Genomic DNA, 17669 nt, shown 5'->3' with positions numbered 1-17669 from the left:
GAAGAGAGTGTAAAGACATGAAGATACTGTTCTAAAGGTTTCCAGGAGTTTTCCAGCAGGAAAGATTAATATGGCAGAATCATATGAAAGCACAGTAAATCCTAACATAAAACCACAGCAGAGCAAAGTGTGTGGTATAGGCAGCAAAAACAAATTGTGAACACACCATTCTTATTTACCATGAAAACTTTTGAAGGGGTGTGGCATTAATTAAAAGGATGAAAAATAAACACTACTCCCTGTTTTAGAAATGTTGCATTCCCTTTTACTGAGAGAGCAGTGGAACCATTAGTTGAATGGAACCCAAAACTGTGGAGAAATGGACTTGATTAATTACTTGATCATGCTACCGTTTCTCTGTCTTTGACTCCAATCAATATAGTGCACTATTTAACACAATGGGTAAACAGCCATGCCCAGTTTATGTGGGAACTCCCCAGCGTTGTTCAAAACCACATTATAAATAAGTCACCAGGCGACAGAGAGAGGGGAAGAAAAGCATTGCACAAGAGGGATTTCATCTCAGGTCATTTTTAACTTTATTGTTCTTGTGCCCTGCGGCTCTCTCTGCTTCTCTGTCAATTTTTTTCTCTTGTCAATTCCCTACATGCAGGTCTAAGGCTTCTATGTTATCTATTCAATTGCTTTACCAGAAGTAGAAAGAAGAGATTATACAGTCCTTACACATTTTGTAAAAGCAGACCAAAAGGTGTTTTCTTCCTAAGGTACCAAACCTTCATACTTTGAAGTATACCTGTGGCCAAATACATAGGGGGCTATTGACTCAGAACTCTTAAAGAGCTGTGTCCCATCAGCCAGTAAGATAAAGCCTTTGACAAATTCAGTTTGGACTTGGGGAGCTATCTGTGTGGAGTTTGTAAGTTCTCCCTGTGTGTTTTACTCAGTTTCCACCACAGTCCAAAAAGAGACTGGTGGGTAAAATGGCTTTTGGGAAAATTGGCCCTGGTATGAGTGTATGTTTGTATTTGTATTTTTCTGTGCCCTGCAATGGATTGACATCCCATCTAGGCTGGATCCCACCTTGTGCCTGTGGCTTGTTGGGTTAGGCTCTGCCATACTGGATAAAATGGTTTAGAAAATGGAAGAATGGATAGATAAACATACTTCTAATTTAGCTCTTTACTGTATGTGAAATATTAACTATATATATTGTAGTAATACTACAGTAGTGAGCTTTCGTGCATTATATTAGTTTACCACCATTTCAGTCCAGTGCTGTCTGCTGGCCCCCTGCAATGAATTTTAGGAAAGAATCCTCACTTCCATATGTTTAGCAGAGCAACATCAAAAATGGGAGATGAGCATTTAACATTGCCCGACATTTGTAACACAGCCCCAGAAATTAATCAAGCCCCAGGATCACATTGCACCTAAATGGAAAAAAGACAATCAAGGATCCCTTTCAACAGGAATAACATTTTTGAGTGGGATGTCTAACTGGATGTGTGGTTGTAAAAGGATTTTTGTTTAGCAAGATAATGCATTCACAGTCTTGAAAGTGCAATAAACTTCAAGATTGAACAATAGTGGACTAGAAGGACGTGTTCTGGGCAGATGTGTGATGTGTTTGTGTGCACACCTTATTTTTAATGGTGAACACTTTAACAAGGAGGTGTTGATCTAGCAATTCAGCCTGGTGGAGGCACTGTAATGAACTGGGGACTCCTTCAAGGTACTGTTGTAAGAATGTTTTTTAATTAAAATAATAAAAAGAGGAGCACCACAGAATTCTTCAGAATCAAACTATTCAATCTGGCTGTTAACTTGTAGGTGAGTGTTAAGATTTCTAGCTAGATAATCACCCAGAGTTCTCTTCAAACCTTTGCATGGAAAACATTATTTACAGTATGCTAAACACTTAATGGCAGTCTTCAGCTCAGTGCCACAGGAAGCCTCAACTCCTCAAATGACATTTGAATTAGCAACAGACAGGAGGTTTCACTTTTTGATTTGTCCTTTAGATTAATAATAATAAACAATTAGGAAAGCCAAAGGCAATCGATCAAAATAAAATCATTCGATTGATCACTTACTATACTGATTACTTTAAACATAATAATACATTTTTACTTTAAGAAATGTGCATGTACAATTTTCTGATGATAACGTGCCTAAATATCCCTGGCTGATAAAAAAAATATATTTTAAAAACACTGAACATTGTATGAACATTCCAGTTAAATAGCTGCATAAACTCACAAGTGAATAACGATACTGCTGGGTAATTAAAATAAAAATATCTCGAAAAAGAGAAAATAAGATTTGAGATAGTGTTTGACAACAGCGGCCTTCGCAGTTCATTGTTTCTCTAAACAAGCACAAATGGCTCCAAATTGTAGTCAGGGGCATTTGGGTTAACAACAGTTGGCGATCTGTATAGTTCTGCTCCTACCATGACCAAAAAACATTATTACGGTGTTCTGCAGACATGTGTTGCCATCTGGCCAGCTTTAATTGGAGTCAGATCCATCATTCACTGAGGCTTTCTCCCAAATCACTCCTCTGCTCCAGAGCTCTAAGGTGTTTGAGGAAGAGTGGTCTGGGAATACCTTCCTCCTCGACCTGTCAGCCATTGCTTATGAGAGGGACGGCTCGAAAGCAGTCACAGTAAGATGGCTGTGGATTGCTGAACAGCTGCGGCAGGCCTTGGGAGCTTTACTGGATAAAATTGCAGAGGATCCTGATTCAAAGCCGAAGGGTTACTGCCAAAAAGTAATTGGAATCAAAAGACCGGGCTTCAGTGATTTCAGTGTTAAATTGGAAGTTGCATGGCAGGTTAAATAATTTTGTTGCTTTACAACTTATCCCTAGTGGAGCGTGTGTGTGTAGCACTGCTGCATCAGATCTTTTTATTTATACAGTGTTTGTCTCAGATTATGCTTTTATCGTCGACAAAGCTGGATGCTTGTGAGTAATATATATATATAAATGTCTGCACCGATACCTGTCTTTATATATCAAATAGATTACATCATTTGGTGTAGCTTTCTTTTGATAGAACTCCGAATCCGTTTTATTTAAATGTATAAACACTGTCATTTCTACTGTAAATTCACATTATTTTTTAAACTCCAAAAAATAAAAATAAGCTTCTTTTTAAAAATAAGTTTAAGCATTCAATACATATCATTTGAACTGCTCTTTGCTGAAAAACAGTTTGAGCAAGTGAAGGTTTATAAATACTGTATATAGGCAACTAGTTGTATACTGTATAATTTACATTTCAAAACATGTATTAATAAATTACAAATTAAAGACTTGTTTATTGTAGAGAATATTGTTTTAGATGTTCCTCCAGGTATTCACTAGTTCAAATGTCCATATTCTCTGTCTTGGACTACAGTTATACTGTAGCTCCTACTGTCATACTCATCATTGTTCTCTGTCAAGCTCATCTTTATTAATTGATTTATTGACCCTCTTTGTATACTACATGAATGCTTTGCTGATTTAAGTTCATTTACAAGTCATTATTGGCAAACACTCTCCTATCTTAGAAATCTATTTCGGTATCTGCAGCATCCTACAATGTAAGATGCAGTTGTGATCAAATAGAAACCTTCTAAGAGCAACAGGCATCTTTAAGCCCAAATCATTGTAATTTGCCATTCAAATGACTGAAAAAATCTGCTGAGTATGTTGAAACTATTCACCTTTGTGTCCACTTTAGCTTGACACTTGTTAACGCTCCCATGCCTTGTTATGCTAGGTTAATTACACTTTATTGATTACTGTTTTCTTTTCGTACTTTGTTTTTTTCTGGAACAATGCTGTAAGCCTATTGGTGTGGTCATACAGTAAGTGTAAATATTGTCATTTCACACAAGTTTGGCAAGAAGATAAATTGTAATCTTGCATTTCCACTATCCTATGTATACTTGCTGTCTGTCCAAAACTCTGTGTGTCTCTGTCTTCTGATTTCCTCTCTCAGTCCACTCTCTCTCCCTCCCTACTGGACCTAAGGCCCAAACTCATCTGAATTCTTTCATCTTTTCCTTTTCTGTAATCCTCCTTTTCGTGTTTCCTATAAGGCCCCCCCAGGTCACTGAAGTCCATTTTGGTCTGAGGGTGAGGGCACATGGCGTCAGTCTGCACCTTGAAAGGGCTCCTCGTTTGTAGCTCTCGCTGTCCCTGGAGCCTGCACCTCGGTTGCAGCTCAGGCTGCTACAGCGACAGGTTTACTCCCCCTTTACTCCTGTTGGCACCCAACTAGTGCAGTGTTGGCCCTCGGCTCTTTCACTTTCCCAGGCTTCCACCTACAAACATAGCAGATATTTTTTCTTCTCTTGGGGGTTACATGTGGAATCCTGCCTCATTCATTCAGTTCTGCCACACTTCAGCAGGCAGTAGCTCAATAGTGATTACTATCCTACATCCGGGTCAGGACAGTTCGCCCCAGGCTTCTCTTGCCAGCTTCCACTGCATACTGCTGAGTTCCAATCTCAAGCAATCTAGAGCTTGGTAGCTGATTTCACAACTGCATCATATGTCCTTCTCCTTCACTTTATCTTCCATTAGTGTTCGTCTGCAGCATTGCATATCCAAATCTACTCATTCAGACATAACTCATACCTACATCATATGCAGTTGTCATCACTCCATGCTATGGTGCATGATCTCAGGTTCCTGTGAAAATTTGCATCCATTCCTATTTGGGTGTATGCATGGCTCTGTTTTTGCAGAAATCTCCATCGTTATTTTTGGGATCCATTTGGGGGTTGTGATAGCTCTGACCTTCAGCTAGGGCTATCATTTCCTTGGTTGGGTTCGTTGATGCTAAACATTAAATTAATAAATGTGCTATCCCTTTTCTATCAATCAGCTTTGTTTCTTTGTAATTAGAATTCGACTGAACTACTGAGATGGTCATTTGTTATTTCCTAAACTCTCTGGTTAATTAAAGTATTATTGGAAAAACTGGCAATGCGATAACAACAACTGGTGAAACCCAATTGGTTCTGATTTTAATAAATATCAATATACAGTTTATTTTGCAAAAGGTTTACTCACATTCAAATTATTTTGGTTGCTGTGATAACGGAGCAAATTCTAGCATTCCTTAGCTATGACATGTTCAGAAATGAGACAAATTTTGTCAAGTGAAGCAAGCACAAATTATTGTTTTACATCCACCAAAAACAAACCCTTAGAATCATAAGTTTAAAAATAAATGGCTACTCAGTTTAATGAGATTCTTTTGACAATGGTGTGGAATTTATCATATTCCTGTCACCTAAGTATGGTTTTGTTCTAAAACAGACCACTGGCCAAATGGGGTCTGGTAGTCCCAGCTGATCCACAAGAGGGTATTATTCTGAACAAAGGCAGCACCACACAGCTCACAATGGTGAAGTTGTTCTTGGCGGTGGACCAGGGGTAAATAGCAGGGGGTCTTCATATCAGCATGGAGGTGCTCTGGCAGAGCTGTGAGAAGAAACTGTCCTTCTGCCAGCTGGTGCAGAGACTGACTTAGTCTGTGCCATTGTCCTTCACCTTTCACAAGCCCCAGGGTAATATACTACTCTCGCTCTTTAAAAAAAATGGAATTGGCAATTATTTTTTTGCTGTACACCCCCTCGACTTGGATTTGCCATTTGCTTAAGATCCTGCTGTAATGGCCATGGGCTCGTGGTCTCTTGTACTGTTTGGAGACTTGGCAGGAGTGCTCCCTCGACGAGCCACCTGTCAGAGCCCTTCGTCCTTTGACATGCAGCAAGCTCTGTAGTGCCCTACAGGGGGTGCATGTCTCCCAAATATCAGAACAAGCCTGTAGACTCACAGTTAGTCACAAGTCCCTTTTTAACAAAAGCTGGGAGAACCCCTGTTAACTGAAATCCAACCTGCCCTAGCTAGCTTTCAGCCAGTTGTGTGCGGAGGTTGGAGGAATCCTGGTTGCAGTCAGGTAACGACATGAGCTGTGCTTGAAGCAGAAATGTCTGACTGATGGAACTCAGCCTGTGTTACGAAATAAACATCATTGCGGGTTGAGCCATTTGGAAGCCATGTAATATATTACTTTAAAAGTCCGTCAGTTATTACTTTTGTGTTTTGAGGTGGGTTTGGGACATTTTCTTTGTTCTAGCTCAATTTGTTACAGAGTAATATCAGGCTTTTTTTTAGTTTTAACTCACTTACCATGGATGTTTAGATAATTTGATAGTTCCATATTTAATCTTTACATATAAATCCACATTCAAGGTTAAAATGCGGATATGTTTGCATACATTTGCAGGTCCGGTGGCAAACTTAGCCACCCAGAAATTTAATAGGTGCTAAAACCCTTCTCCCTGCACAGGCTGTCATATCCCAAAGAATCACCAGAGGACCTACAGGCCAAACCAAGATAGGAAGGCTACACAATTGCAGAGTAGTCATTATCACTGTCTACTTGTAGAAAAGAGAACAAGAAAAACAGCAAGTATCCACAAGGGTCACACACACACAAAAATGAATGCCATATTCTTCAGTAAAAAAAAAAAGTAAAGTTAAAACCGACGTCCCAAACACATCCAACAACGCCACTGTCCAAAATCAGTTCTGTCCAGTATTCTTCCACTGCACGAAAGAAAGAAACATAACTCTACGTAGTCCTTGCCTCAAGCATCCTCTATAGAGTATAGACAGTCCCAAACAATGTTATTAGATCCCCTAACCTACCATCCACAACAAATCTAGGGAAGAAGACAGTATCCAAGCCTTCCTCTCAGCCCTGGCTGCTACTCACTTGTACATCCTCTTTCTGCCACAACCAGAAGACTTCAATGACAGGCAGGAGTCCCAGGGTGATCATGGGGTGGGTAGCAAGGAATAAATAAGTGAGGGTTACTTGAGGAACTGACTGTATCCAGGTGACCAGGTGACACAGAGCAACGTTCCCCCCTTCTTTCAACCTTTGTCTCTCCTCTCTGTCCCTCTCTTCCAGGTCCAGTCCAGCCTGCTCAGGGACCCCCACATATCTAAGGCGTCGTCTCTGCCTGTGTGGTAACTGATGTGCGTCTAGGCAGAAGGCTGGGAGAGCTTAATAGGAGAGGGAAGCAGGCACAAAGGAGAAAAAAACACAAGCACTCCTTTACAAGACACCTATGTATTACAACAAAAACAACACTACTACTACTACTACTACTACTACTACTACTACTACTAATAATAATAATAATAATGCACCTTTCCAAACCCGAGAATGCTGTACGAAGGGAATAAAAAAAGTCGAATAAAAAGTAAAAGTAAAAAATTATTTGAAGAGAACCGAAGAAGTTGTCTCTCACTTTTGTCACCTGATGACAACAACAGAACTAAATCTGTGAAACAGAACAAAACTAAATATTTTGACAGTTTTCTTACAAACAAATGAGATAAAACCAGAAGTGGCAGTGCAATGTTTTGGTCTGAAAGAGTGATCTTAGCCTTCAGCCTAATTTTCAGAGCTGGCCAGATTAACTGGGCAGGTTGCAAACACAGAGTAGACTTGTTTGTCCCCTCGGTCATCTCGTTGCAGGGAAGATAACTTGTTTCCTCCTTTCCAGGTTGATGGCCACTTGTTGTAGAGTTCCTGCAGCTCTGAGCACGTGATATGACTGTGACATGATCAGAAAGCACTTACGAACCCGTGCCATTTAATTTGCTCTGCCTGAAACAGACAAGAGTCCTTTTTAAAAAAGCCTTAATTTTAACATACCGTGTCCCATGCAGGGTGTATCCTGTCTTGTGCCTGTTGCATGCCAAGACAGGCTCCAGCTCACCCATGAACCTTTATTGGATAAAGCGGTTACAAATTGGATGGGAGGATGGAATAATTTTAATATGAAAACATAAGAAGGGGTCCATTCTTCTCCCCCCTTTTAATATACTCCTTTGTAAGCAGTAATGCCTCTAATTATGGAAACATAAGAGGCAGCAGTTTTTTTTAATTTTCTTTATTGCTTCTCAGTACCTCACACAACAAACACGGGCACACAGGAAATGTTATGTGTACAATGTGTCAAAGATAACTAATTGGTTTCTTTGCAGTTGGTGCAGATTCCACCATCTGAAACTATTTATGCCCTTGGCATTTACAGTCATTGAAATGGATTCTACAAAGTGACTAGTTTCTAAGAAATCATGGGACTTAATTTGATAAAGGATGCATTTTGAGTAAGTCATATTTTTTATTGCTGTGCAATTCACTTTATAATACGTTATTGCTCGGAAACAAAAAAATGATGGTAGAAATAAATGCTTTCCATACATTTCGGAAAGCAGAAATGAGATTATTTAAAGTTAAATTTGAGATGGCCTTCAACTACAATATAGTTGCTGAAAAAGAACGGCTATTCCACATGCAGGCTTCTGTTCGATTGCAGTAGTTCTGTGTGACCCACAATTTGTGTAATTATCAATTAAGTAATTAAGGAGCAGACTGCAGTCACGTTTTGCAATGAAGTAAATTGAAAGGGCTTCAGATTAATAGAGCCTTAGATGAATACATTCTAATTTTTCAATGCAGGACGTCCCAAGTTTTGCCCTCAGTGTCTCCAGTGTTCTCCTGTTTTCATTCATGGAAAGATGCCCAGTACCCAATGGAATCCTTAATTGTGCTAATAATTTTTATTAGAAAGACCATTCTAAGGGTTTTCAATTTTTCCAAGTGCTGGTTAACTCAAGTTTACGTTCCAATTTCTAAGTAACCCAGAATCTATACTGGGAGCTAAATGTGCTGAAAACAGACTAATTAAACATGTCCATTAAATAACTGAGAACTCGGCTGGAATGAAAACCAACAGATGCTGTTTTGGGAAAACGCATGTGAAGCTCTGTTTAATACAGTACTATGAATCAAACAAATGAATCTTCATGGAGCACATTAACCCCTTAATGAATTGACTCATGTAGCTATGGACTGGCTCAGATAGTAAGGTAAAAATAAGTCAAATGAAATCTTCTGTGGTAGCACAGTAACTGGATATTCATGTCATACATAAGAATCATTAGAGGACTAAATGCAGACTATGGCAACAACTGCAGGCAGGATCAACAGGGAAAGCAGACGTATTTGTCACTGATGTAAGCTGTTTTAAATGTGAAGCTTATGAGAGAAATGCAAGGGTGAAAATGTTTTGTTTTTGATGCACCAACACCTCAATGGAATGGAATAACATTTTACAGCAGCGTTTTTTACTACAACGAAGACCCCTCCAGGATCTCTATGATTATGTTGGCTTTTTTTTCTGTAGAAAATATAAGAAACCTACAAAGTTCATTGGGCTATTGAAACAACTGAGCTGAATAATCATGCACCATGGAGCAATGAAATTGTATATGCACATAGACAGGATTATGGGAACATGTTTTTGTGGACGGAGACAGTACACACAATAGGGCATTAGATTGGTAATATGTGACCACCATTTGTATCCATGATAGTTTGTTGCTTGGAAGTATGTAGCACAGAGTTGTTCTGAGTCCATTATCAGTTTCCATGGGAATGTACTCCCTATGGTGCATTTGTATGTGCACCAAATTTCATTGTTCATTGTGCTCGGTTTTCACAGATGTTTTTATAGGCCTACCATCTTTCTAAAAGCCCTGTACATACAGTATCTGATGCTGTGGTAGTAAAATCTGGGACACACTAATGGAAACAGGGAGTCTTTGGATTTATAGAAATAAATATCCTACATGTATTCAGGTTTATAGGTTCTTTAACATTTCTAGAGTTTTCCCCGTGGAGTGTTCAGATTTGTGAAAGAGACCAAAGTGATGGACTGCTGGGTTCATGCCTTTAGTGTTAAATGAAGTTAACCCTTAAAATGTCATACAGAGGAATACAATTTAGACAGAAATAAATGGCAGACCACTTAAATGAACATTTCACCAAGAAAACAAAAAGAAAAAAAATCATTATTTTCCATACCAAAGTAATGATGCCTGTAGTAGCAAGGTTATGGCCGGGCCTAGAACTAATCATTCAAAAAAAGATCTGAAAAATAGTAATTCTCTTGTCTTCCAAATGTAGCCAGGACCTGATCAAATGAGCTGACTTCTGAGGACTGTTTCTGAGAATGTTTCCTAAGATCTCCAGTGATAGTGCAAAAGAAAAAAAATACACTGATTGCATAAGTCAGTTCCTTTGTTATGTTTCATTATTTCATATGCACAAAACGCAACACACACACACATTTGAGTGGCTTCTGTCTGTGCAATAATGGTGCTTCACATGATTTCAGAATAAATACTTCTATCTCTGAAAGGTCCTTCAGTCAGGCTGTTTCAACTATGAAGATGAAGGAGCTTTCACAAAGACTCAGGAAGAATGTTTTAGAAAGGCATCAGGACAAATGTTTAATAAACTTTGAAAAACAATGAATAAACCCTTGAGAATGGTGAAGTTGTGAAGAACTATAAGCTGCATCTTCCTACCTCGACTCTGCCTAGATCAGAGGGTCCTTCCAACCTATGCATCTGGCCAAGAAGGAAACAGCAATGTCAACTTGAGGCCAACACCGACTTTGAAAGAACTGCAGATTTCAATGGCTAAAATGGCAGAAAATGTCAATGAGTCAAAGCTTCTCTGTATAACAGAGTTACAAGAAAGAATCTATTACAATAAAAAACATTTGAAATATTGCATGGAGTTTGCAACACACTCTTCAGATAACGATGCGAAGACTGGGCAAATGAGAAAAAATTGGAACTTTTTGGTTTAATCTGCTGCAAACCCAAAGAAAGCTCCTCACCGTGTCAACACAATTGCTGCTATTAAGAATGGCAACATTATGTTATGAGGCTGCTTCTCATTAAAAATGGACTGTGGAGCTTGAGGGAAAAAAATGGCTGAGGTAAAGTACAGGCAAAACCTAGGAAAAATCTGCAACAGTCTTTAGTTTAAAACTGGGATAAAAAATACACTTTTCAGCAGGACAATGGCCCACAGCATAAGATCAAACTACAGGGACTTAACAAGAAGAATGTAAATGTTCCTGAATGGCCTAGTAAAAAGTCCTGGCTTGAATCTTATCTGATTAAATGTATGACAAGACTTTATGAGCAAGTTTGCAAAGAAGAAGAGGTGAAACTTGTATTAACCCTGGATGGGATGCCAGTCCATCGCAGGGCACACACAGACAAACACCAGGATGAATTTTCCCAAAAGACCATTAACCATGGTCTTTGGACCATGAGAGAAACCTAAGCATGTGGGAGAAACCCACATGAACACGGGAAGAATATACTAACTTACATAAATACACAAAAAACATCTCAGGAACTGAACCGAAGCACTGCAAGACAGCAATGCTAACCACTGTGCCACTGTGCCAACACAAAATATATGATACTTTTGCAAGGAATTATATAATTCTCAAATCACTACCATGTAAAATGCAGTTCCAAAAGGAATGCAAATCTGGACTCATACACTAAAAATAGCCGTCATCTATCATAAACATACCGACAGGGCCAGAATGACCTTCCAATGAGGAATGTGCCAAGTGGGTTTGCTACTACACCTGATGATGTCATGATGTCAATTACCATACGTCATAATGTGACTTAAGGATTGTTACATCTCATTCTGCACTCTCCAAAGCCCTGGCAGCTAACTAATCACATGACTTGGCCATGCTGTACTTCTAAGGCAAAAGAACATGGCTACTGAGAGACGTCTTACAAGAGACGTTTTCTGACAATTTCCCAAGTAATATTTCATATGTTCCCAGAAATGCATTTGTCACTATAGCTGAATATCAATGCATATTCAGAGAAGCAGCTACAATTTTGGACTTTGGGTTTCTCAGCCATTTCTGTGTATCACAGCAATTTGATTTAGCCTTTCTTTTGTATTGGTTTAATTGTCACAATTTATTATTGTACTAACATAATTGTTTCTTATGTTCTTTGAATCCTTGTGGAAATATTATTAATGTTTAATTGATTTGTAGCACTTTGAATTTGCCGATTTACTTTTCTCATTTTGTAAGTAAATGCAGACCATCAAATCACTACACATCGATGGTAAACATACCTCAAACTGCCTAGGTGAGCAGACAAAGAGTCAACACTAAGAACACTAAGAATATACATAATAATATGATTTTTAAAATATATATATATATTCAAGCCTATGACGAGAGAAAGAGTTTTAATTCTTTGTGGCCTTAAGATAATTTGTTCATCATACACAGACTCAAAATAAAATGACATTTGAAGATACCATAAAGTCCTCTTTTGAAGCCTTGTTTCGTTTTGTTAACATGATTGGCATCAAACTCAGACAAACAAATCAGGATAATTTCCATCACGCATCGTGTTCAGCTCCACATTTAAGATATAGCTCACTAACAGACCTAGGGAATCACATATTTCAAATTGTTTATTGGAAACGTCTCTCAGTTGATTGTTTTTAAATACATTTGATTTCACACACCTCTGAAATTTTAATTCATATAAAGACAGAATTGAAACACTGAACCCTTTCAGGATCTTCACAGGTTGGCTGTCTAAGATAGTGTAAAGGATTGTTTTTTTGACAGGAGCTGGTGATTTATTTCAAAGTAAAACTGTATTAAAAGCACAATCACACCATTCTTCCCAGATTGTCACCCAGGGGTATTGCTAATACGCCTTAAGATTACTTGGATAATGGGTAACAAGTTGAGCACTGTTTGTGGCCGAGTTTCTGTAATCATTTGTGAGTTCGGTTCCAGGTCTCCTAGCTGCTATTCCTTCCCAACATGCTCTTGGTTTGGACAGAGTCTGGCTATGTGATGAGGATAGGTAATTGTTTCTGATTTGTATTTTCCCTCGAGTAACTACTATTAACCCCATCACTGAGGGAAATGACCTCAATTCTGTAAGTGATTGATACCCACAATCTCCCTGCATGTCAGGGCTGAGGGTTTTTTTTATACTTTTTTTGGTGTTTCTCTGATTTGTTGACAGGCTTAACCTGAATCTCAGACACTCCATACAAGCTCTCTGGTGCACAGCACACTTTTAGTTTTTTTTGTATAAATGATAATGGCGGCTTATTTAAAAAGCAAAAACCTGAGAAGGCTTTCTTTATCAATGAAGCTTAAGTGCTATTCTGCTGGTAGTCAATTTATTCAGTTTGTCATGCAAGAGAGGTTCAGAGGTGTGTTCTAAAAGAAATACAGGGTCATGGTTTTAATAGTGTTACAATGTGCCCAGGAATGCTTAAGCTCAAAAATGTGTTTCTTTTCTGTTAAAACATAGCTTTCGGGAGCCTCAGCACAATTGCACCTACTGTATATGAAATACAATAATCACAGATTTCTCATTTAAAACAGTTCATTCATAACTTCTCTAATGTAAGCAGAGTTCGTCGCATAGTAAAATCACTGTATTATCTATAAATAAGCTCCCCTGCATAGTTGTATTCTTATGTCGATCATCTTTATGTGTCTTTACAGATGTAAATGTATGACCTGCATTTTAAATTCTTTAACTTCTACGTTACAGTGAAACAACAGAAAATAAAACTACTCATGTCACATTTGCTCTTTTCGTCTTGTAACGTTATTGTCTGAAAAGTTAACTCTGGTGAGACATAAAAAATCATTTTTTTTAATGAAAGAAAGGGCTTAAGGGGTCAAATGAATAGTAAGCAAAAACACATGTCATTCTTGCTGTGCCAATGCTGCTGACTTCAGATTCTGCAGTGGTACAGTACCTTCAGATTAACTAATCTGAAGAACCGTGTAGCCCATTCTGGTAAAAATCAATGTTTGGCAGACCCATTTCTGCACTGGAAATACATTTGTTCTGTCTTTTGGCCATGGTTTATCCATTTTGCAGTAGCTAGGGCTTTTGGGTATATGCAGAGCCAAAGATCTGCTCGTTTCCTTCCTTCCAGTTATACTAAATGATTTGCATAATCAGCTCTGAAGAGACTCCTGAGTCATGAGTGACTTTCAAAGCTTTCCTGTTGCTTTTTCTCTGTGCGTGTGTTTATGTGTGTCTGTCGTTACAGAGTTTAAACCTGAATGCATCACTAATCCCCAGCACTGCATTTGCATAAGTCAGCAGACTGCTTCAGTGTGAAATTGTATCATGTTGAATGGTCAAGGACTGAAAGGATATTGCATCCGAAGTCCCCAAATATTATTAGACTAGAAAGAAAAAAAAAAGTATTCCTTGATCTATTTTTTTCAAATTAAGAACGGGTAAGTCTCCAAACCTGAGAGACATAAACCCCAAGCACTAAGACACATCATACCAGACTTCTACACCATTGAGTGACCCCCTCCACTCCACCCCACAAGCAACCTGTTACCACAAGCAATGTGAAGCATTGAGAAAGGCAGGTGTCTTTGCAAAGAAGTGCTTTTCCTTTTTGCAAGAAGGAATATTGGCCAACAAAAAGTGAGATATTACCTTCAGTGTTGAAAGAAAATCAATATCTGTGGAAGTGCTCACCTTATTAATTAGCCTGAAGTCCAATGTTTTCAGTGCTGGAAGACAAATGAGCCTTAAAACCAGAACTGCAAGCCAGAAATACAATCCTATTTCTTTTTATGAAGGGGATTAGTTAATGTACAGCATCAGTAACCAGAAATCAAGTTGGAGTATTTTGTTCAAAACACAGGACTGTTTTTTCGTTAAGAAATGTGTTAGTGAAAAAGAACAAGAATGACAGAAAAAAAGCACAGAAGGTAAGCCAAATGTGCAAGAACAACCATACTTTCACCTTGCATTTGCTTCTTTGTTGGATGCTTATTCCTATCTAGATGTTTAGATTAGTATTTCTTGGGATCACAAGTGCTAAGTGAAGTTAAGTGAAGCAGCCCATGTGAAGGCTGCGTTCTGCTGTGTGAGAGCCACGTAAACAGAACTGTTTTCTTGTATCTGATATTTAAAATACTTTTTGGTGGTGGTCAGGGAGTGTGTGTGTTTCTAGGGTGCTTGATAGTAATGATCAAAGGAGGCCTTCTCCTGAAAGTTGCCATTATTGGGTTTGTCAGCTTAGCAAATCTTTCAAAATGAGTGTATCGTGGACTTCTTTATATCTACATACTGCAGGCAGTATCGAATATCAGCTGTCTGTGAGTTTGTCAGTTGTAGCCAGAGCCAGCTTGATTATGTGATAAATATGGATAAATAGGTGGTGTATTGTGATTGACATGCTACTTTTGTCTGATGAGATCTGCTCTTTACTCAGATGTGTGAAGTTCACGGCCTGAAATGTCTTTGAGCTGACTGCTTCTGAAAATGTTTGCCACACACATCAGAACAGATTTTAATTGAAGTGTACAAGCTGCAAGTTAACTTGGTAGGATAGGATGCCTCTCATTACAAGATGCTGAATCATGGCCTTGTTAATCAGCAGACGAACGGAGCCCTGAGCCATCACGCGTTTGAAGAAGCAAAGGCTGAGAACAGAAGCTGCAACACACAGTGAGTCACTTTAAAACCCAGTGAAATGAAATGTAAAAAAATATATATTCTTCAAAAGAAAACTAAGCATTACATTCAGGAAAGATGTCTTGATAAGACAAATTAAAAATAATATTAAAACAGAATATTGTTTGTATAACAGAGATGAAGATGGTTATTGTTTTGGCACGTTTTCCACATTTGTAGTTTTTTTATCTTTACTTGAATGATTAATCTGTGGTCGTTCTCATCACAATGCGATAAAGAAGCAAATGGCTGAACAAGTGCATGTCCCTAAGGATATGAGCACTGTCTTAAAAGAATAGAGGTGAGCTCAGCTCAGTAAGAGACGGCTGTTGGGAAGAAATTTTGGAAATCTCTTGTATTAATATCTCTTGTATTAATATCAATATTAATATCTTGTATTAATCGATTACAGGCCAATAATCTGAATTGAGCTGAATGACTTGGCACACTGAAATATGTTTCAACTTGTAAGTTAGATATTTACTGTGTGCATACCTGTGAACCAGTAACTCTTCTCCTGTCTGTGAGGTGGAGAAAGTCTTCTCTTTCTAAAACTGTCCCTCTTTTCCTCTTCTTAGGTGGTCCCATTGGTAAGTACCAGGTAAGCTGGCCTAGACGTTTTTTCACCTGCTGCATTTAAAGACGGTCTTCTCTCCTACAACTGCTGTTTTAAAACACTTTGTTTCATTGTGATGGATAATAACGACATGTTAAGCATATGAACCTTGTACTGTATCACCACATGTTTCTTTGGGTTTTTGTTAACAGCATTTCGCTGGGAATTCACCACCCAAGAACTGGGTGGATGAGAATTTTTACTGACTGTTCTAGTTATGGTAAATTCAGTGTTAACCTGCTTGGCTGAGGGCCAGTCTCCAGGTCTTCACAAGAATGATGATGATTCAGGGCTGCTGACTGAACGTGACTGTAGTCATCCCTCTCAAACTTTCATTGTTAACCCCATATACAGTATGAACATAAGAACATTGACAAACATGAAAATGCTACTTAGCCCATTTGTATTTTGGTTTGTAGTGCTAATTGATCTCATCCAGGATTGCAACCAGTTGTATTATGATAGCTTGTTGCTTATAGCATCTGACGGCTACAGTAAAAACAATTAATCACAGAACTATGCACATATAAGTAAAGGTAAATATGAGATTACTCTAGGATCTACGGCTACGTGGATGAGACTTATTCTCAGAATAAACAGACAGTAGTGCTTCTGTTAGTAGAGGAATGTCAATGGCAGGCTGGAGCGCTGTCATGCAATTTCATCCTCCTCCTCCAGCACGAACAGGAACAACAATAGGTTCATCCTGGATTTAAAGGGAGACCTCTTTTGGGAGGTGTCTAATATTGACCTAGAACAAAGAACACATGTGTGCTTGGTTTGAGTTCAGATTGAAAGCTCAGTAAGGTCTGTGGTCACCTGTATGCAGCAGTCATTCATTCCCCTCATCACATGTCCTTCAAGTAGGTGTAACACCACATGTGACTGGTATTTATTGTAGAATAACAATGACAATGACAATGAATTACATGCCAGCTGTTACCCATTGTTGAACACAGTTTGATCAGGGCAGCCATCAGCTTTTGGCTCACAATTCCCATTCATGGTCTTAACAGCTGTCTACTCAACTATTTGGGAGTATTTTAATCCCTTACTGTGCTCCCCTGTTGGAACCTGTTGGTGTTTCCTAATGTCTGTTTAGCTTGTGTGCATTGTTCCAATACATCCGCTGGGTTGCTGGGGTTAAGAGAGGTCCGTCTCCCTTTCCCAATACATGGTTTCCTAAAAGGTCTTCAGGCCTACGTGATTCACAGTATTCTCTGTCTGATTGCTCTGAACAGCTTGCAGTGCAGCATGCACCTTCATTACGTGTCACCAGATCTCACAGCTGCTTGATTACTTGCAATCCCAACAGGGTGCTTTTCTCCTCTGGTAAGATGGGAGCCACAGAATATGTTGCAGCTTCTGACACGCAGACATCATGGTGTTCTAGCTCCTCGTCTTCTTTATCACACACTGTGTTTAAAAGATCGGGGGAAGGAGAGAGGATTGACAGCTTCTAGAACTTCATTTTTAATGTCTTTGATCAGCTTTTCAATAAAGAGAAGGAGGTGTCTTCTCTGTTTCTTTCTGGTTGACCTTCTTCTGCGGCAGTTTCTCCACATGCAGAAGCAGATCACACACTTTTGCACTCGGCTTTTATCTCAAGACCTTAAAATTGAAGTGCAGGTTT

Source organism: Lepisosteus platostomus, chromosome 12, assembly GCF_059453375.1.
Source record: "Lepisosteus platostomus isolate fLepPlt1 chromosome 12, fLepPlt1.hap1, whole genome shotgun sequence".
NCBI classification, from domain to species: domain Eukaryota; kingdom Metazoa; phylum Chordata; class Actinopteri; order Semionotiformes; family Lepisosteidae; genus Lepisosteus; species Lepisosteus platostomus.
Note: the sequence above shows the minus strand (reverse complement) of the source record.